Source organism: Euphorbia lathyris, chromosome 7 (assembly GCF_963576675.1).
Source record: "Euphorbia lathyris chromosome 7, ddEupLath1.1, whole genome shotgun sequence".
NCBI lineage: Eukaryota > Viridiplantae > Streptophyta > Magnoliopsida > Malpighiales > Euphorbiaceae > Euphorbia > Euphorbia lathyris.
Window position 1 is genome coordinate 10,982,472 of NC_088916.1, and position 21,478 is coordinate 11,003,949.

The following is a 21,478-nucleotide window of genomic DNA, read 5'->3' on the forward strand; positions in this document are numbered from 1 at the left end:
CATAGATACTGGGTAAAGAAAGTAAACAGTCTGGGTAGAAGACTGATGATGTTTATCAATTATGATTGGAGAGTCGAGTCTAGGAGAGGTGGATAGGGTAGGAAGGTTTTCGTGCGGGTATATCATACTTATTTTGGTATTTGACTTAATTTAGAAAATGAATGTGTTTTACATCTTTATCTAAAGAAATTTATCATTATTTTATGTTGATGGGTAGAATATTTTGATCTCAACAAGCTAGCAAAATGAGAAGCCAGTGATCTCAACAGGCATATGTGAAGAGCTTGTGGAGAATGCCCTATACGTTTAGAAGCATATGAAGATGCAGTATTGATAAAACCATGTTCTCCAAAAGCATTTATTCGCCTAGATGGGAGTTTAAACCAAAAAAGACTGATTAAACTGTTCCCAGAAGATGAAAACATCCATTGTTGTCATAGAATATATTTTATAGTAGAAAGCATGACTTTGACACATAATTTTTGTTATTATGATTGTTTGTTTATCACTCATAATTTTCTACTGGGATAAGGTATCAAAATAAGACAATGGTTTTTGGGAAGGATGAAATGTTTAAAAAAGTATCAATTTAGGTCTTGAGAAGGGATTGGACACGTCATTGATATTACTTCGTTAAGTTCTATCAATTGTACGTGGAGGGAGAAATTAACGAAGTAATAGGATTGACGTGTCCAATCCGTTATCGAGGCCTAAATTGATACTTTTTTAAACGCTTAAGCCTATATTGATGTTATTTTATACGTGGAGACTAAATTGATATTTCCCAAAAACCATAAGTCTATTTTAATACCTTATCCTTTTTCTACCATATACTATAACATTCGGAAACTCATTCATAATTTGCAACTAATAACATCACTATGTTTAGTTTGTTTGGGTTGGTGCATTTCGTGCAGTCGAGAACCATCTTTTATTGAGGTGGTTTTGCCTTGCCCATATCCATCTTCATTTGTAGAGTACCCCAACTAAAGTGACATTCCTATAGTTCATAATCTATGGAGGAAAACTGCAGCTTGCTTTTCTCAGCATAAAAGTGACATTAATTTACACTAGTCAATTTCATTTATAAGAATTTTTCTAAATTATTGCAGATAAATTTCGATTTCTGATTCATTCCTCAGAAGATAATGTATTAAAACTAAACAATATCTAACTTACACGGCCAATCATGTTTTTCTTTTTGGTAAAATTGCATAAAAGGCTTCTCAAATTTGAGCATTCGGCCACATAAATCTCTTCCGACTATGAGTTAACATGACATTTTTGGTGCCGCTAGACAAATAAGTGATGAAATTTTTTCAAATTGGAAGGTACCTGGAGGTTTAAGGTGCTGGTGTGTTTATTGACAAAGAAATTGGCCAAATTCACAAAATAAATAGAGTAGAATTAAAGACTAGATACACTATGTTGTGATCCCAAGAACTTCACTTTCCATAAAAAAAACAGCAGCACGAATAAGAAATACAACAACTACTGGTGCTATATACATTAATAAGTTCATTAAGTGAAGATTTGATGGTTTTCATACATATTAAACCATTCACTAACAGCTTGAATAAGTAAATTGTTATTGAGGGCTCAACATGTGTAAAAATTAAAGATCAAGAGTCAAATTTGTAAACATGAATGGTCAAGGACTCAATCTTTACAACTCTAAAAAAGATTTAATTACATGCGTAAACGAGCAATGCAATTATAAGAGGGGATAATTACTAATCTAACCCAATGAAGAACCCCACTTTACATATCTAACCCACCTTCCTTTCATTTTACCAAATTAGACAAATAAACCCATTTTGGACAAAACTACCCTTGTTCTCATATAACAACCATCTCCTCTTTCCCTTTCATTTACTTTCACATTCTCACAGGAAAATTCATCAACTCAACCCAAGATCTAAAGATATCCATACCCCATTCAAGTTCATGTAAGTATCATTCCCTCATTTTTCATACACATTACTAGAAATACACAGTTGGTTTTCGAATACATTTGCTTGAATTTTGACATTTTCCGATTCCGCCATTGTCTCCCGATGTGTCGCATTCGGTGCTCAAATGCGACACAGAGAATAAAATACGACAAGGACTAACATATAGCTTGTCGCATTCATATCCATGTCGCATTTGCGGTCGCATTTGGCGGTCGCATTTGATGTAGCATGTCGCATTTTGGTATAGCTTGTCGCATTTGAGTCGCATTTTGGTGTATCATGTCGCATTTGAGCATCATTTACATATGAATTGGCTTTATTATGTTTTGATCACGTGTCCATGTTACTAAATGTAGAAGTATGTCAACCAAAGAGAGGTGTACGTGTTTTTTATCTTGTAACGGACTGTGGACTACAGAAGGAAAAGTGATGACATACGTGGGTGGTAAAGCGAAGTTGTTGGTTTTGCCAATAGATATTGACTTGCAAAAGTTGAAAGAGAAAGTTTATGGTGCACTCCGCGTTGACTCTACCTCGTATGATCTCCAAATGTCCATGCAGGCGACATATGGTCCAAATAAACTGCGTGGTGGGATAGCAGATATTGATGACGATGGAGATGTCATGGGATTCATAGAGTACTGCCGAATGAATCCGACCGATTTGATTCCATTGTATGCTACTCTAAACATGCGAACAATACAAGCTTCAACATTGCGACCTAACAAGGATGGACATGTTGGTCAAAGCAAATCAACGGAAGTAGTAAGTAATGATCCCACCATCGAACTGGATGCTCCTATACATGGTAAGGATGACAACGATTGTGGAAATGGTATCGATGATTATATGAATAATGATAATCACGATCATTATGATGAGCATTATGATAATGATTATTGTTACGATAATGGTGACAATGTGGAGAATGAAGATACCACTCAGAATGAAATTCCTGTTAAAAGTGTTCACGAAACAGTTAAGCAATCTAAATGCGTCCAACGTATCCCATATGATGATGGCGATGAAGATAGAATGAAAAGGATGACTGATCCATTTCGATGGTGTCCAAAGCCATGCGATGCGCCCGTGAATATGATTGGACCTAAACAATCAAACGGAGGTACTACTTTGAGGGTCAATGATATATTTTCAAACAAAGTTGAATTGCAAGATTCACTTGGAAAATATGCAATTGAAAATTCGTTTGAATGGAAGGTTTACAAATAAAACAAGTCTTTGTTTGAGGTGAAATGTAAGGATGTGGGCAAATGTAAATGGAGGGCTAGAGGGATCGTCATTCCAGGTTCCAATTTGTTCAGGCTTTCAAGAATAGATGGTATGGACATGCATGCTTGTGGGAGAGATCAGATATGTCCGCACCATAGGCAAGCGGGGAAACGTGTTGCAGGGATACTACTCCGAAGCAGGTTTGATTTGGAAAATCGGGTGCATCGACCAAAGGATATTTTTTCGATTTTGAACGAGATTTTTCCGTTAATCTTTCTTATATGCAAGCTTGGAGAGCAAGACACTGGGCATTGGAAGCACAAAGTGGTTCGCCGGAGGAATCGTTCATGTTGTTGCCGGACTACTGTGAGATGTTGAAAAGTACAAATCCGGGTACCGTGACACATATCGAGACAGATGATGATGATCAATTTAGATTTTTCTTTATGGCTATGGGTGCATCATTGAGAGGTTTTAAACTACATATTCGACCCGTCATTGCCGTTGATGGAACATTTCTAAAAGGTAAATATCCCGGCATATTATACATTGCAGTTGGTATTGATGCGAACAAAATGATCTTTCCTGTTGCATTTGGAGTTGGACCGAAAGAAAGTAATGAATCATAGCTCTGGTTTTTCAACAAATTGAAAGAGTGTCTGAATGATGTTGAAGATCTAGCCATTATATCAGATCGGAACCAAAGCATTATACATGCAGTTAGTTTGGTTTTTCCTAATGCTGTTCACGGGGCGTGCGCACGTCATCTGCAACAAAATGTTAAGGCCAAATTTCGTGGAATTCGTAAGATAGATGAGGCGTTTTGGAAATGTGCAAAATCCTATTGGGTATCTGATTTTGAGGAATCCTTTGCAACACTTCGTTCACTACATTCCGGTGCTGCCGAATATTTACTGCAAGCTGGAAAAGAGAAATGGTCCCGTGCATTCTTCTGTGGTCGTCGATATAACATTATCACGACGAATGTGGCAGAATCATTCAACGCGTTAATGGTGGAGGCTAGACGTCTACCAATCACAATGTTGGTTGAGTTCATACGCATGACACTACAAAAATGGTTTTACGAGAGACGTACAGAAGCAGGTTATAAACGTGTATTCTATTTTATTTTATTTTATTTATACATACGTAATTATTTACGAGATTAATATGTTGCTGCAGGAGAACGTGTGGCCTATTTGGCAAGGAAGCCGGAAGAAAAGATGATAAAGCATGTAGGGGCAGCGATACGTTCATATTTCCCTGTGGATAATCACACCTTTCAAATCGGTGATCGGGTTAAGGGGGGACTTGTTTATTTAAATGCAGGAACATGTACGTGCAGGAAATGGCAACTAGCCCAATTTCCATGTGAACACGTATGCAAAGTTGCTTCCAAACATAGGATGGATAACGCCTATAGGTGGGTACATCACCCTCCTCCTCATCACCTTCCTCTTCCTCAGCTTCAACCTTCTCCTTACCTTTCATTATTGGGGCAAATATTGCATTTATATCAACTTCCCGTCCTTCAACATGGTCCACCAAATACGTGTACCAATCGAACTCTTTCTCTTTATCCTCAACCACAAGACGTGCGTCTGGAGGATCAGCAACCTTACATTGAAAAAAAAAATAGCAATGTATTGGTAAACAAATACAAAGTAAAGAGAAACATACGAATCTCATTCCACTTACAGAAAACGTTTCTTTGACTGCTTTGTTTGATGGGACTATTCTCTGGGTCCATCTCAGCAAGCGTGGAAGCGGGTTGTCACTTCTCATTGTGTAATATGCATGAGTCACATTCCACAACTCAAGAATCCAAGTCTGCAAATAAGAGGTATCCCTTGATAAGAATTATAACATTGTCGCATTCCATTTGAATGCGCTCGAATGCGACACGGTTATAACCCAATCATGTCGCATTCCAATTTCAATGCGCTCGAATGCGACACGGTTTACAATCCAATCATGTCGCATTATATTTGAATGCGCTCCAACGCGACAAGGTTAGCAACCCAACCTTGTCGCATTTGAGCGCATTCCATTCTAAATGCGACACAGGTGGAAATTGGGCGCATTCAAACACCAAACATATATACACAAATCATACCTGGAATACGTGTGCAAATCCAATAAGTTGATATGGAACACGTTTCCTATTTCCCGCTGCATTTGCCTCTAATTGCTTCAGTCTTTTGCTAATGGCCCAGTCCAAGAACCTATATGTCTCCTCCCAAACCAACGTCCCCCATGGAAACTCATTAAACAGTCTTGGATAATTTGCAAGATCCAAAACCCAATCCTTTGCATGCCTCTCGTTAGCATTATCCAATACATTGCCATGCACAAAGTACAACATGGCAATCATCACAGCATCTTGGTTAAATCTGTCAGTCGCATCCTTCTTCTTCCATTGTATATTTTCAAAACTTCAAAGAAGTGAATTGTCGTTATTGTCTCGTATTGCTTGAAGTACTTATTTCGCAACCTATGCGGCATCTCTAATTCATACATTCTTTCCATGAATTCCCCAATGTTTACCCCAAACCTTAAACCACTTATCAAGCCAAACTCCCAATCTCCAAACCGCATATCAACTCCCCTCACCCTGAACCACATCTCCATGTGTTTACTTTCTTTATGTTTAATCTCCCGTGATAGGACATGATGCACTATTCCAGAAGAGAAACTAGCAACCTTCATATCCAAATATTGACCGAAACATGTTTTCCTATACATTTCTAACTGCTTTTCACTCAAATACTTCTTTATCATGACCCCAGAATCCACATTAAACCTCACTGTTACTTGAGCATCCGAATTAACCGCCTTGGGATATTTGAAAATGGAACTATGTTTTCTCTTTTTAGATTCACTGGGATCATGCTGTAACAATTTTAAACATACACACATTAAATTCTCTAACAAAACTGACATATTCTATGTATAAGGCTTACAATCATGTCGCATTCGTCTGTGAATGCGCTCAAATGCGACAATGTTTCATGGTGTATATTGTCGCATTTGAGAGCATTTAGTTAATAAATGCGACAGTTTAATGGAATGGCTCGTCGCATGTGTCGCATTTAGGTAACAAATGCGACACTATGTTCGCCTATTATACCTTGTCGCATTTGAACGCATTTAGGTAACAAATGCGACCATATCTACATACAGTTAACATACGAGCGCATTCGAGCGCATTCGAGCGCATTTAATCCATTAATGGCGGTAACAGGGAAGAAGATGATGCATGCTTACCTTATGCTTCGTCCGTCCTTCCTCTTCGCTTGCCGCCGCCGTCGCCTTCCGTTTTCTCGCCATCACTTTCGCGCGCAGAAGAAAGAAACGGGAGGTGTCGAGGTAGGAGATGAAAATCAAAATGAAAATGTAGAGAAGAACAACCCGGATTATATATAGTGATGAGTTCAAAACGTAAAATGCAGTTGAAACGAACTGAAAATGAAGAAGATGAACCACAATGAAGTTGAATGGGAAAGGTCAGGTGAGGAAGTGGAAGTGGAAGGAGCGAGAGGTAGGAGATGAACCTTCAAACTAAAATAAGGGTAGTTTTGTCCAAAATGGGTTTATTTGTCTAATTTGGTAAAATTAAAGGAAGGTGGGTTAGATATGTAAAGTGGGGTTCTTCATTGGGTTAGATTAGTAATTATCCCTTATAAGAGTAACATGAATTAGTCATCTTCCAATTTATTTCCCTATAATTATTTTGAATCAAATAAACAGAAAACAGATTGACATTGTATTAGAGTTGCGAGCTCAATTTGTTTTTCTAGAAAACGAAAATGATCGAGTCTTCATTGCTAATCTCTTAAGGTAACTTTCTTTTGTTTATTTGTTTCGTTTGAATTGCAAGTCTCTCTTTAGAGTAAACAAAGATTGTTTAATCATCAAATTTTCCGATAATGCCTCTTGATAGGCATATATTTTGGGAAAGTGATTTTATACGGGTAAAGGTTGATCAGGTTTGATGAGAGGTTAATTTTGAAAGAAAATCAATAACAAATAGCAACAACAATCAAGTTACATTAGTAGGAGATCAGCACATGTAAACCTTGATTCTATACACAATTAAATAAATACATGTAAAACAATCAAGTTTTATATCAGTAGCAGGAGATCAACACCAAGTTGTCCTAAACATATCTGTATTACAAACATAAGTTACATTATCTGTATGTGTAAGAGTTTGAACAAGAAAATGCTACACTTTCTAATTACCAGTTAATAATTAATCTGCTAGGTCAAAACCGGACCGGAGGCAAGGCGAAAGTAGGATCATTTTGAGGGAGGGGACAGGCTGTCTACACGAAACTTATCTATATGTATTTGTAACCCTCAATCAAGAGCTTTTGAGAATCAGAGCGAAAAATAGTTCTCGAAAAATAGATATTTAGAGACTTGCCAGTAGCCTAAAATATCAGATTTTTATTTGCCAGTAGCCTGAGGTCACAAGTTATTTAGAGACTTGCCTCTCCTTCTTCGATGCATGCTCCTAATGCCCATTCTTTTTATCCGCTATTTATTATTGCAAGGAAATGGGCCAATTTAGTTCATACAAGTTCAATGCGAGGGAGGGACTGCTGTACACACATATCCATGCTCCAAACTGTTTCTTTCGCTATACCAGAAACTCTTCTATTAATACTTTCTAAGTGGACCTCGTTCTTATGTCGCTTAAGTTCCATTGCTTCATTCATTTGGCCGACATAACTAGCATGCTTTGCACTTGTCTCCGCAAGAGCTTCCTTGGTTTCTAATGCTACGCTGACTCTCCGTATTGGAGTTCATCTTCCTGGAATTAGATTTACAACAAATGGATAACTTAGTACTAATCACAAACTTAGGAGGAGATGGTGATGTTATTGCAGAAACACAGTTCAATCGGTTGAATATTTAAGTAATTGTAATCATAAGAACCAGAAGCATTCACATGAATCAGTTGCTATCTCAACTCCCATTAAAACAAGTAGAGATTTCAAAAACAGTATTAATCATCAAAAGCAAGATGAATCAGTTGCAATCTCATCTTCCATTAATATCCATAACTATAAACTAACAATATAATCATCTCATCAAAACAAAACAATGAAAATTCAAAAAAGAAACAGGATAATGCTCTATTTTGAACGTTAAACATAATTTATGATTTTTTGAACAAAAACCAACACTTATTATAGGTCCTCAACCTCGCTTCCAATATTCTTGCATCTAACTGTACTGTTTATAATTTTCAAAACAAAAAAGCACAAAAAAAATAAGCAATGATCATTTGGAATTGGAAATTGAACATAAGTGGGTCAAAGCTTGTGCATATGACAACTAGAACATATTCCTTTTCTAAAAAACCATTTCTTGCTTCAGTCATATACGAATCAATACTACTAAATAAATGTCTTTCATCATCTTTCCAAATTAACTCAAATACCAAAATAAACATCATAATTGATAAACATGCGACAAAAAAGCAACAGTTTATACCTTTTTAAATGACAATGTCTAAAGACACTTGATCTTCTGTGTTGCACCTCAATTTCAAACTTGAAGAAGTTGCCAATGGCTGTACATCAGCAGTATCATCTAGATAATACCTAGCGTTGCTTGGTTTTTGTCCAAGCTAACAAATTTGAAGTTGTTTTTAATGTGTTTCAAACATGTGTTTGTTTTGCATAATGTTCCAGTTTCAAGTACTTGCATTATGGATGCTTTGGTAATAATTGTCAGAAAGAGGTCCACCACCCATTTACTCTGCATAATCAAAAGATAGTTCTTCAATTCAGTAATTACATATGTAATGTAATGAAAACTGGGGCTAATTCTCACTTACTTACCGAATCTAGGAACATTTCAACCAAGGTCATTGCATTTATTGGCACAGTTCCTGAACTCTTGGATGATTCGGTAGGTACATTTGATGTTTTGAAATGATTTGTCCTAGGGAATACTTTTTTGTAGCTATCACAATGAATGACCAATCTTCATACTACTTGTGTACTGGATAGCTGCACTTGTAACCTGAAGCATCCACCAAATTAAATCAGTATACAACCTCATTTCATCATTTCCTTAGGAGAATAAAGGCACAAACTGGTGAGAAGAGAAAATAGCAGAAAGTTTCTCAAGTTCCAAATTTGGAATGAATTTTGTGATTCAGAACTATATGCATTCAAAATTCTAAATCTTCAATTTTATTAAAAAATAGGAGAATCGGAAGCGCACCAAAGAAATTGAAGTTTAGGAATGGTGCACAACTAAGGTCTTGTTCAGTTTTAGAAAACATTTTCATTTCTCTATTCCAATTCTCTTCTTTTCCCAATTTTCGGTTTTCGAAATGGAAAATCAAAAAATGAATTTCTATTTCGACCTTAAAATTGATGTGTCATTTTAATAAATTTGGTAAAAATAAGTAAAAAAAACATAAGACAACAGGGGTTGGCTCTTCATGCAAATGAGTCATAAACATATACGAAGTTGAATCATCTTGAAAGAAAGCAACATAATGATTTCTCTAATTCATAGGCTTATGCAAACACGAGAATTACTTGATTCTTAGGCTTATCCAAACACCACAATTACTTGTTTTCAGAAGACAAAAAAAAAAAAAATTAATGGATCGTCAGTTCAGTAAACCTCACCTTTGGAAGTATAATCCTCCCCAAACACACAACATCACTGTTCTTCAGCTCCTTCTTCACCAACACTCTTAAATTTCTGCATCCAATAAATCAACAATCAATTCAAAATATACATTTGTTAATAGCATGAAAATAGTTAATCAACCACCACATTGTCATCATTACATTGAATTAACAAATAGCCATTCATAAACCAATGAAAGCAATGAACACAAAAAGGATATCAATTATTTTCAATACATTCATTAACATAGCTAAAATTGAATTTCCAGTAAGTGGCAGAAATAGATGAAAGTAAACACATATATAATCCTCTGATTCACAAATGATCATCTATAAATTCACTCTTTTACTTGGAAAAAATGGAGCTAAAACGAGTTGTCAAAATTCAGAAAAAATGGGCTTTTTTAAAATTGGAACTCAGATGTTCAAAATCACACAAACTGTCGAGAAGCTAAAACTTAAAATTTTGTCATTCAGACTAGATCTTCAGCATTCCCATTCAAACATAAAATACAACAAAACAAAAGTACAAAGATTTACCCACAGGTAGCTGCTGCAGGTTATTTTATTGTGAAGATCAATTTGTATGGCTTCATGACTATCAAGAGATGCTGATTTACGAATCACGAGTTGCAGTAACCTAATCGCAATCGCATCCGTCAACAGATTCCATATTTGATAACTCAGATTGAGAGGAGATATCTCAGATTCTTGAACTCTCTTTGCATTTGCCAATGTTCTCCGGCGAGAAGGAGAGGAGATCCACCCGCACGGCGGAGAAGACAGAAGACCCACCCCTCACGTTCGATTCAAACTTTTAAACTGCTTGTGTTGGTGTGCCCTACAAGTGGCAGTATTTATATTTATTTTTATTTTTTGTTTTATTAATATTTTTTTTTTAAAAATTAATATTTTCAGAATTTTTTTTAAAAGAATCTGTAATTGGTACAAAATTATAATTTATTAATTAATTGATATCTTATATTATATTATTAATATTTCTGACACCTAGATACAAAATTATAATTTATTAATTAATTGATATCTTAGGTTATTAATATGGCTGACGGTCCTCATAAATCAAAATTAAAATTAGATACGATATATAATTTATTAATTAATTGATATCTTGGATTATTAATATCTCTGACACTTTTCATAAATTAAAATTAAAATTAGATACAAATTATAAATTTATTAATTAATTGATATCTTAGATTATTAATATCTCTTACAATTTTCATAAATCAAAATTGAAATTAGATTAACAAATCGAGTATCTTAAAATTTACAATTAGGAACAATTTTATCATTAATGTTTTATATGGTGTAATTTTATTTCTAATATTGAAAGCTAAGAGCAATTTTACTTTCAACGTTGGCAGTCAATAGTAACTTCATTTTTAATATTGATAAATTTGATCAATTTAAGTAATAATTTATCAAACTATTTTCTCGATAATGAATATTGTCATCTACACTTCATATATGTGTCGTTTTATCATTCGTGTGTACAGTTACAAACATATAATTAGACATAAATGAAAATAAAAAATATATTTTTTTTTTAGGAGTTGGACAAAAAAAATCAAATACTTCGTCAAATTTATAAATATTAATGTCTAATACTATTACTAAATCATAAAAAAAATATAATCTTTTTAAACCAACTGATACGTAATTGGTGCAGAATAATGAACAAAAATATCAGTATTTAATAATAATGTCTGATTTCAAAAAAAAAAATATCTGAAATTGGCAAAACTTACCAATGTTATAGGTAAAATTGCTATTGGTTGCGAACTTTAAGATAAAAGTACACAATTTTAAACATTATGTGCAAAATTGCTCCTGGATATAAACGTTATACGTATTTTATTACACATTATCCCTACAAATTTGATAAAAAAAAATTTGTTTACCAACATCATCGTCAAAAATAAATATTTCTCATAAATTTAAATTTCATTTATTCAGCCTTTAATCTTTTAAATGTATATATTAAGCCTCTAATCAATTATTTTTTAACACGTTAAGGTTTTAATCTTTCAAATTGAGACATTAAGCCCTTGATCATTTATTTGTTTAACACATTAAGTTTGGTGATTCAAACACCATTTAACGCAAATAGAATTGTCAGTTTGTCACTATTTTAACACGTCAATAAATATAGAAATTGTCACAACAGATAATTTCTTAACTATTTTACTTTTAGAGGAACAATGATATTTTGCCAGTTTTCTGTATGGCTAAATGGAGTTTGAATTATTCACATAACTGACACGTCAAATAGAGGCTTAATATATATAAAGAAACTAGATAACACCCTAAAAATGGGATATGCTCTCTATATATAAATACTTTCTCTCTCTATTAATCTCTCACCGACTTATGGTCGGAAAGTTCACAGGAACTATTCCTAGCGTAAGTTGACAGAATCAGTGGACACGTCATTGATATTACTTCGTTAAGTTCTGCCAATGGTATATGGAGGGAGAAATTAACGTCGAGGCCTAAATTGATATGTTTTTAAACGTTAAGCCTATATTGGTGTTATTTTATACATAGAGACTAAATTCATATTTCTTAAAAACCCATAAGTCTATTTTAATACTTTTTTTTTATGAGTCTATTTTAATACCTTATCCATTTTCTATCACATCATAATTTGCAACTAATAACATCACTATATTTAGTTTGTTTGGGTTGGTGCATTTCCTGCAGTCGACAACCATCTTTTATTGGGGTGGTTTTACCTCTGCCCATACCCATCTTCATTTGTAGTGTACCCCAACAAATAAAAGGTTGTAGTAACAAAACAACTAAAATGACATTCCTATAGTTCATAGTCTATGGAGGAAAAACTGCAACTTGTTTTTCTCAGCACAAAAGTGATATTAATTTACACTAGTCAATTTCATTTACAAGAATTTTTCTAAATTATTGCAGATAAATTTCGATTTCAGATTCATTCCTCAGAAGATAATGTATTAAAACTAAACAATATCCAACTTACACAACGAATCATGTTTTTCTTTTTGGTAAAATTGCATAAAAGGCTTCTCAAATTTGAGCATTCAAGCACATAAATCTCTTCAGACTATGGGTTTAACATAACATTTCTGGTGTTGCTAGACTAAGTGATGGAAATTTTTGAAATTGAAATGTACATGGAGCTTTAAGACACTGTTGTATTTATTGACCAAGAAATTAGTCAAATTCACAAAATAAATAGAGAAAAATTAAAGACGAGATACACTATGCTGAGAAATACAACAGCTACTGGTGCTATCTACATTAATAAGTTCATTGAGTGAAAGGCTTGATGATTTTCATACATATTAAACCATTCACTAAGGGCTTAAATTAATAAATAGTTATGGAGGGCTCAACATGTGTAAAAACTAAAGATCAAGAGCCAAATTTGTAAACATAAATGGTAAGGGACTCAATCTTTACAACTCTAAAAAAGATTTAATTGCATGTGTTAACAAAAATTATGTGCCACAAGCGAGCAATGCAATTATAAGAGTAACATGAGTTAGTTATCTTCCAATTTATTTCCCCATAATTATTTTGAATTAAATAAAAGAAAAACAGATTGACATGGTATTAGAGGTGTGAGAGCTCGGTTCGTTTTTCTAGAAAATGAAAAGGATCGAGTCTTCATTGCTAATCTCTTAAGTTAATTTTCTTTTGTTTATTAGTTTGGTTCGGATTGTGAGCGGCTCTTCAGAGTAAAGAAAGAGGGCAAAAGATGGGAAGAAAGATTGTTTGATCATTAAATTTTCCTGTGTTAATGCTTATTGACAACCTTATATTTGGGAAAGTGATTTTATACACGTAAAGGTTGATCAGGTTTGATGAGAGGTTAATTTTGATGAACAAGAAACAACTTTCAATAACTATTTGAAAGAAAATCAATAGCAAATAGCAACAAAAGCAATCAAGATTTTATCAGTAGTAGGAGATCAACACCAAGTTGTCCTAAACATATCTGTATTACAAACATAAGTTACATTATCTGTATGTGTAAGAGTTTGAACAAGAAAATGCTACACTTTCTAATTACCAGTTAATAATTAATCTGCTCGGTCAAAACCAGACTGTAGGCGAGGGGAAAGTAGGATCATTTTGAGGGAGGGGACAGGCTGTCTACACAAAACTTATCTGTATGTATTTGTGAAAGAATTCATCCTCTCTTAGGTTACGTTGTAAACCTCAATCAAGAGCTTTCGAGAATCAGTACGAAACATAGTTCTCGAAAAATAGATATTTAGAGACTTGCCAGTAGCCCAAAATATCAGATTTCCATTTGCCAGTAGCCTTAGGTGAATTTATCCGCTATTTCATCATTGCAAGGAAATGGGGAACTTAGTAGCATACAAGATCAACTTCTACCAGTTCAATGGGAGGGGGGGGGGGACTGCTGTACAAGATTTTAGTAAGAAACACCTTGTTTGAAGATACATACAGCTGTAGACACATATCCATGCTCCAAACTGGTGGTGTTTTGGGTGAACTTTGAAACACATTGTTCGAAGATACATACAGCTGTACACAGATATCCATGCTCCAAATTAGTGGTGTTTTGGAGGGCCTCCCTGTGAACTTTCCGTACTTCTTTCTCTATACCAGAAACGCTTCTTGCCAGTAGCCTCAGGTGACTTGCCTCTGCTTGTTCGATGCATGCTCCCAATGCCCATTCTTTTTATCCGCTATTTATTATTGCAAGGAAATGGGGGAATTTAGTTGCATACAAGATCACTACCAAGTCCATACAAGATACAACTTCTACCAGTTCAATGCGAGGGAGGGACTGCTGTACACACATATCCATGCTCCAAACTGGTGGTGTTTTGGACAGCCTCCCCCGTTCTTCTTTCGCTATACCAGAAACTCTTCTATTAATAGTTTCTGAGTGGGCCCCGTTCTTTATGTCGCTTAAGTTCCATTGCTTTATTCAGTTGACCAACATACCTAGCTAGCATGCTTTGCACCTGCCTCCGCAAGAGCGTCCTTGATTTCGAATGCTATGCTGACTCTCCGTATTGGAGTTTATCTTCCTGGAATTAGATTTACAACAAATGGATAACTTAGTGCTAATCATAAACTTAGGAGGAGATGGTGATGTTATTGCAGAAACACAGTTGAATCAGTTGAATATTTAAGTAATTGTAATCATAAAAACCAGAAGCATTCACATGAATCAGTTGCAATCTCAACTCCCATTAAAACAAGTAGAGATTTCAAAAACAGTATTAAGCATCAAAAGCAAGATGAATCAGTTGCAATCTCATCTTCCATTAATATCCACAACTATAAAACAACAATATAATCATCTCATCAATACAAAACAACGAAAATTCAAAAAAGAAACAGGATAATGCTCTATTTTGAACGTTAAACATAATTTATGGTTTTTTGAACAAAAACCAACACTTATTAACCTTGGTTCTAATATTTTGAAATATTCTTGCATCTAACTGTGCTGTTTATAATTTTCAAAAGACAAAAGCACAAAAAAAAAAATAAGCAATGATCATTTGGAATTGGAAATTGAACATAACTGGGTCAAAGCTTGTGCATATGACGACTAGAACATATTTATTTTCTAAAAAAAACCTTCTTCCTTCAGTCATATATGAATCAACACTACTAAATAAATGTCTTTCATCATCTTTCCAAATCAACTCAAATACCAAAATAAAAATCATAATTGATAAACATGGGATGAAAAGGCAACAGTGTACACCTTTTTAAATGCCAATGTCAAAAGACACTTGCTCTTCTGTGTTGCACCTCAATTTCGAACTTGAAGAAGTTGCCAATGGCTGTACATCAGCAGTATCATCTAGATAATACCTAGCGTTGCTTGGTTTTTGTCCAAGCTAACAAACTTGAAGTTGTTTTTAATGTGTTTCAAACATGTCTCCATCAGATCTGTCATCATAAAATCTAGGGATTTTTAATGTGTTTTGCATAATGTTACAGTTTCCGTGTCCTAATGTTCCAATTTCAAGTACTTGAATTATGCATGCTTTGGTAATAATTATTGGAAAGAGATCCACCACCCATTTACTCTGCATAATCAAAAGAAAGTTCTTCAATTCAGTCATTGCATATGTAATGTAATGAGAACTGGGCTAATTCTCACTTACTTACCGAATCTAGGAACATTTCGACCAAGTTCATTGCATTTATTGGCATAGTTCCTGAACTCGATGATTCCATACGTGCATTTGATGTTTTGAAAAGAGTTGGACTAGGGAATGTTTTGTTGTAGCTATCACAATGAAGGATCAATCTTCCATCACAATTAGTCTCAGTCCATAAATCCTTGACAAACTGCATCAGACTATTTGTATACTTGATAGCTGCACTAGTAACCTGAAGCATCCACCCAATTAAATCAGCATATAACCTCATATCATCATTTCCTTAGGAGAATAAGGGCACAAACTGGTCAGAACAGAAAATAGCAGAAAATTTCTCAAGTTGCGAATTTGGAATGAATTTTGTGATTCAGAATTATATGCATTCAAAATTCTAAATCTTCAATTTTTAAAAAAAGTAGGAGAATTGGAAGCGTTACAAAGAAATTGAAGTTTCAGGAATGGTGCACAACTAAGATCTTGTTCAGTTTTAGAAAACATTTTCCAATTCTCTTTTTTTCCCAATTTTCGGTTTTCGAAATGGAAAATCAAAAAATGAATTTCTATTTCAACCTTCAAATTGATGTGTCATTTTAATAAATTTGATATTTACATGTTAATGAGATTATTAGAGAAATAAGATAATTAAAATATCAATGAAATCATATTAAAATATCAATGCATGAATCAACAGTGAAATGGACTGCAAATTGAATATTAGTTATAAAGTCAGCTTATAACACAAATTTGCAAAAATTTGTGCATGTCAATAATCGTCTAGCCTTGAGACATACCACTTCATAATAATAGCAAGTAAAGAAGCAGATAACTCCTGATATTAGTATGAAGATTATACTTTAAAAGAAAATTATAGCCCAATTAGTAATGAATAAGGAAGTTTTACCCAATTTGAGAATGACCATTGTAGCCCACAAAGGAGACCCAAAAGAAACTTACTTTTAGGAAAAGTAAAGAATGTCTCTTGGATATGACACTTTTGAATTAATGATGATTATAAAGAGCAAAAATTTCAATACTTGTTCCTAATAAACCCTCCCTAGTACAACAACCAGTGTCATCATCTTCATAGAAATAAGTAAAAAAAAAAACATAAGACAATGACAGGGGGTGGCTCTCTATGCAAACGAGTCATATCATAAACATACCAAGTTGAATCATCTTGAAAGCAGGCAACTGAATTGATTTATCTAATTCGTAGGATTATGCAAACACGAGAATTACTTATTTTCTGAAGATAAAAAAAATTAATGTATTTTCAAAATTCTCTTATGGACCCTCAGTTCAGTAAACCTCACCTTTGGAAGTACAATCCTCCCCAAACCCCCAACATCACTGTTCTCCAGCTCTTTCTTCAGCAAAACTCTTAAGTTTCTGCATCCAATAAATCAACAATCAATTCAAAATATACATTTGTTAATAGCATGAAAATAGTTATCCAACCACCACATTGTCATCATTACATTGAATTAACAAACAGCCAATGGTGCATAATGGAAAATTTTAAAAGATTACACACAGCTATAATAAAAAATCCCATTCATAAACTAATGAAAACAATGAACAAAAAAAAGGATATCAATTATTTCCAATACACTCATTAACATAGGTTGCTTTATTTTCAAAATCCACATCTAGTTATACATTTATACTAACTAAAATTGAATTTCCAGTAAGTGGCAAACATAGATGAAAGTAAACACATATATAATCCTCTAATTCACAAATGGTATTCTATTGAGCAGCAACATATTTCCAGAGAAACGCCTCTCTCAGTTCTGAACTGCCATGTGAAAATGGAAGAATGTTCCTTCAATTGTACTTCTAATGTCAAATAAGTCCCAAAATGACACTCTAGTATCATTTAGAAAGCAGTGGGCTAATCTATTTCGTGGAGAATGCTTGTGGCAAGCTGCTCTCAACAGAACTTATCCCTTTGCAGGGAAAGCTAAAAGATGACCAGGACCTATACCACGAGGTTCGAGCACAAAGATATTGTGAGATCTAACCCTTGGCTGGCTTAGAACGAGTTGACCCCGTGATCTTTACTTGGAAAGAATGGAGCTAACACGAGTTGTCAAAATTCAGAAAAAAAAAATGGGCCTTTTTAAAATCGGAACTCAGATGTTCAAAATCACACAAACTGTGGAGAAGCTAAAACTTAAAATTTTGTCATTCAGACTAGATCTTCAGCATTCCGATTCAAACATAAAATACAACAAAGCAAAAGAAGAAAGATTTACCAAAAAGTAGCTGTTGGAGGTGACCCACCCGCACGGCGGAGAAGACAGAAGACCCACCCCTCACGTTCGATTCAAACTTCTAGAACTGCTTGTAGGTGTGCCCTAAGTGGCAGTATTTATAATTTGTTGAAAATCACCACCAGTGTGTTTTATTAATATTTGGGTAATTAATTTATTAGTCCCTATATTTTGACAAAACACACTGTTTAGTCATTGTGTTTTTAAAAACATACGGTAAGATCCTTAACTTTTTTCTCAGTGAACTGTTTAGTTTTTCCGTCTATTTGTTAGATTTTTTACCGTTTATGAATTCAGAAATGATTAAATTACCCTTTACTAATTATCAGTCAAAAGCAATTCACACTTCTATGCTTTTCCCTCACAAAAAAACGAAGAAATAATTGAATCCCTAATCCATAATCGAATCTCTCATGTCCACTCTTCCTGTTTGAATTAAAATTGCTTTTGCTTTTGAGGTGTTTGGTTCTATGATTGATATGTGGTAAAGGGTAGTTAAGACATTATATTTTTATTTTAATTAGAGTTTGACTCAAATTCAAATTGACTAACAAAATCTTCATGAGAGTCTAACGACAGGGACTAAACAGTTCACTGAGCAAAACGTTAGGGACTAAACAGTTCATCAAGGAAAAGATTAGAGACCTTACTGTATGTTTTTGAAAATACAGGAACTAAACAGTATGTTTTGTCAAAATATAAGAGCTAATAAATTAATTACCCTTAATATTTTAAGGATTTTTTTGTTAAAGAATTGTCATTATTTACATTCTGAGTCCCCAAATCAGAAATTAGGAATCTTAACTATTAAAATTATTAATTAGATTTTTGAACTAAACAAAAATCATCAATTGAATCTCTATCTCATCTTAAAATCAGAAACTATACTTATTTGATATAGACGATAATAATCTTTGTATTGGTTCAAAATGAGTTTGGGGAAAAGGGTCTGAAACTATTCAACCGAATGATTTTCGACGAGGCATCAATTGATCATTTTTGTTTAAAATGAGACTCAGTTGTTGATTTTTGGTTAGTTCAGGAATCTGATTGATGGTTTTGATAGTTCAAGGTTTAATTGTCTTTGAAACTTTAGTTTAGGGAGCCAAATACCTAAATTTGAAGACTTTAACTTCTTTAAAAAGAATTTGTAATTGGTAGAAAATTATAATTTATTAATTAATTAACACCTTGATGATTAATATCTCTAACACTTAAAAGTTTCGTAAATCAAAATTGAAATTATATTAAAAAATCGAGATAAGGTGTAAAAATACCTCAATGTTTATTATTATGAGCAATTTTATCGTTAATGTTTTACATGATGCAATTTTATTCTTAATATTGAAAGTCAAGAGCGATTTTATCTTAACGTTGGCAGTCATGAGTAACTCCACCATTAACGTTGATAAATTTGGTTAATTTAAGCAATAATTCATCAACTTGTTTTCTCGATCATGAATATTGTTATCTGCATTTCACATATGCATCGTTTTATCACTCGTGGGTAATAGTTATAAACATATAATTAGACATAAATAAAAATACAATATATATATATATAAAATCTTTTACAGGAGTTGTGAAAAAAAAAAATTCAAATATTTCGTCAAATTTATAAATATCAATCTCTAATTCTATTAATAAATCACAAAAAAAAATATAATTTTTTTAAATCAATTGATATGCAATGGCTGGAGACTAATAAACAAAAAAATATATATATTTTATAATAATATCTGAAATTGATCAAATTTGTCAATGTTATAGGTAAAATTGCTCTTGATGCAAACTTTAAGGTAAAATTGCACAATTTTTGACATTAGGAGTAAAAATGCTCCTGACTATAAACGTTAGAGGTATTTTTACACATTATCTCTAAAAAAAAATTGATAAGAAGTTGTTCACCAACATGATCATCAAAAATAAATATTTAAGTCTCTCATAAATTTAAATTTTATTGATTCAGCCTTTAATCTTTTAAATGTATATATTAAGCCTCTAATAAATTATTTTGAACGCGTTAAGGTTTTAGTCTTTCAAATTGAGACATTAAGTCCTTGATCATTTATTTTTAACCCATTAAGTGTGTGTGGTTCAAACACAATTTAATGCAAATAGAATTGTCAGTGTGTCACTGTTTTAACACGTCAATAAATATATAGATTGTCACATCATATAATTTATTAACTATTCTACTTTAGAGGAAAAATGATATTCTTATAGTTTCCCGCAATGTTAAACAGAGTTTGAATTATTCACATAACTGACACATCAAATAAAGATTTAATGTATATATAAAAAAAAAGCTAGGTAACACCCTAAAAATGTGATATGCTCTCTCTCTATAAATACTTTCTCTATCTATTCATCTCTCACTGACTTATCGTCGGAAAGTTCATAGCATAAGTTGACCGAATCAGTGGACCAGCTACAGTTCAGTCTCGACACCTTATCATATATATAGTCAATGTATTTAAAATCAATTTATGTGTGTCATTAATATTTAATAATTAAAAATTAATTAAAATCCCTTAGACATTTTTCTTAAATTACAACAATATCGATTTTGAAGCTAACGCAAAAAGAGATAATGAATAGTTGGTGGCTCAAGCCACAAGGATCTTACGGAGTATAATAGAGTAGTTCAAGACATCAACAAACTTCTTCAGAACCACACGACTTATGTGGTGATGTTTGTTCATCGATTAGCGAACGAAGTTGCTCATGAGTTAGCTCGTCATTCTTATTCCAATGCTAGTCATTTTATTGCCTTTTGTATTCCTAATTTTTTAGAGAGTGTTTTATATGGGAATGTGAGTTTAATTTTAATAAAATGAAATTTTCTCTAAAAATAATAATAATTAAATTTAATTGATATTAAATATTAATTACTTAATAATTGTGTCCATTTTATTTGAAAATAGGTATATAATTGTTATTTTTATCTTAAAATCATTATTATTGGGTCTTTTAATTAGTTTAGTTATTATAAATATAATTATTAATATAATTAATTTATGGGATAAGGTGTAAAAATACGCCTAACATATACATCTAGGAGCAATTTTACCTATAACGTCTAAATTTGTGCAATTTTACCTTTAATGTTGGCACCCAAAATCAATTTTACTTCTAACGTTAATAAATGGGTGTTTGGTTGCTTTTTCATGCTCTTATTTGCCTTTTCACTTAAA

General features: G+C 33.2%; 2 long non-coding RNA genes across 3 annotated transcripts; both read right to left on the reverse strand.

Moving 5' to 3' along the window:
- Positions 1-7,329: 7,329 nt before the first annotated feature.
- LOC136200818 (uncharacterized) lies at positions 7,330-10,655 on the reverse strand. Of its 2 annotated transcripts, none has more exons than XR_010673534.1 (5): positions 10,392-10,655; positions 9,845-9,920; positions 9,041-9,224; positions 8,691-8,957; positions 7,330-8,004 (listed from the first exon to the last, which is right to left on the reverse strand). It is a non-coding gene; the product is annotated as an uncharacterized lncRNA (long non-coding RNA). The 2 variants fall into 2 exon arrangements; XR_010673533.1 differs by having other exon boundaries at positions 10,388-10,655.
- Positions 10,656-14,267: 3,612 nt separating this feature from the next.
- On the reverse strand, positions 14,268-18,363 carry LOC136235064 (uncharacterized). The gene is made up of 4 exons (XR_010691633.1): positions 18,264-18,363; positions 17,319-17,394; positions 16,013-16,237; positions 14,268-15,930 (listed from the first exon to the last, which is right to left on the reverse strand). It is a non-coding gene; the product is annotated as an uncharacterized lncRNA (long non-coding RNA).
- Between the last annotated feature and the right edge of the window lie 3,115 nt (positions 18,364-21,478).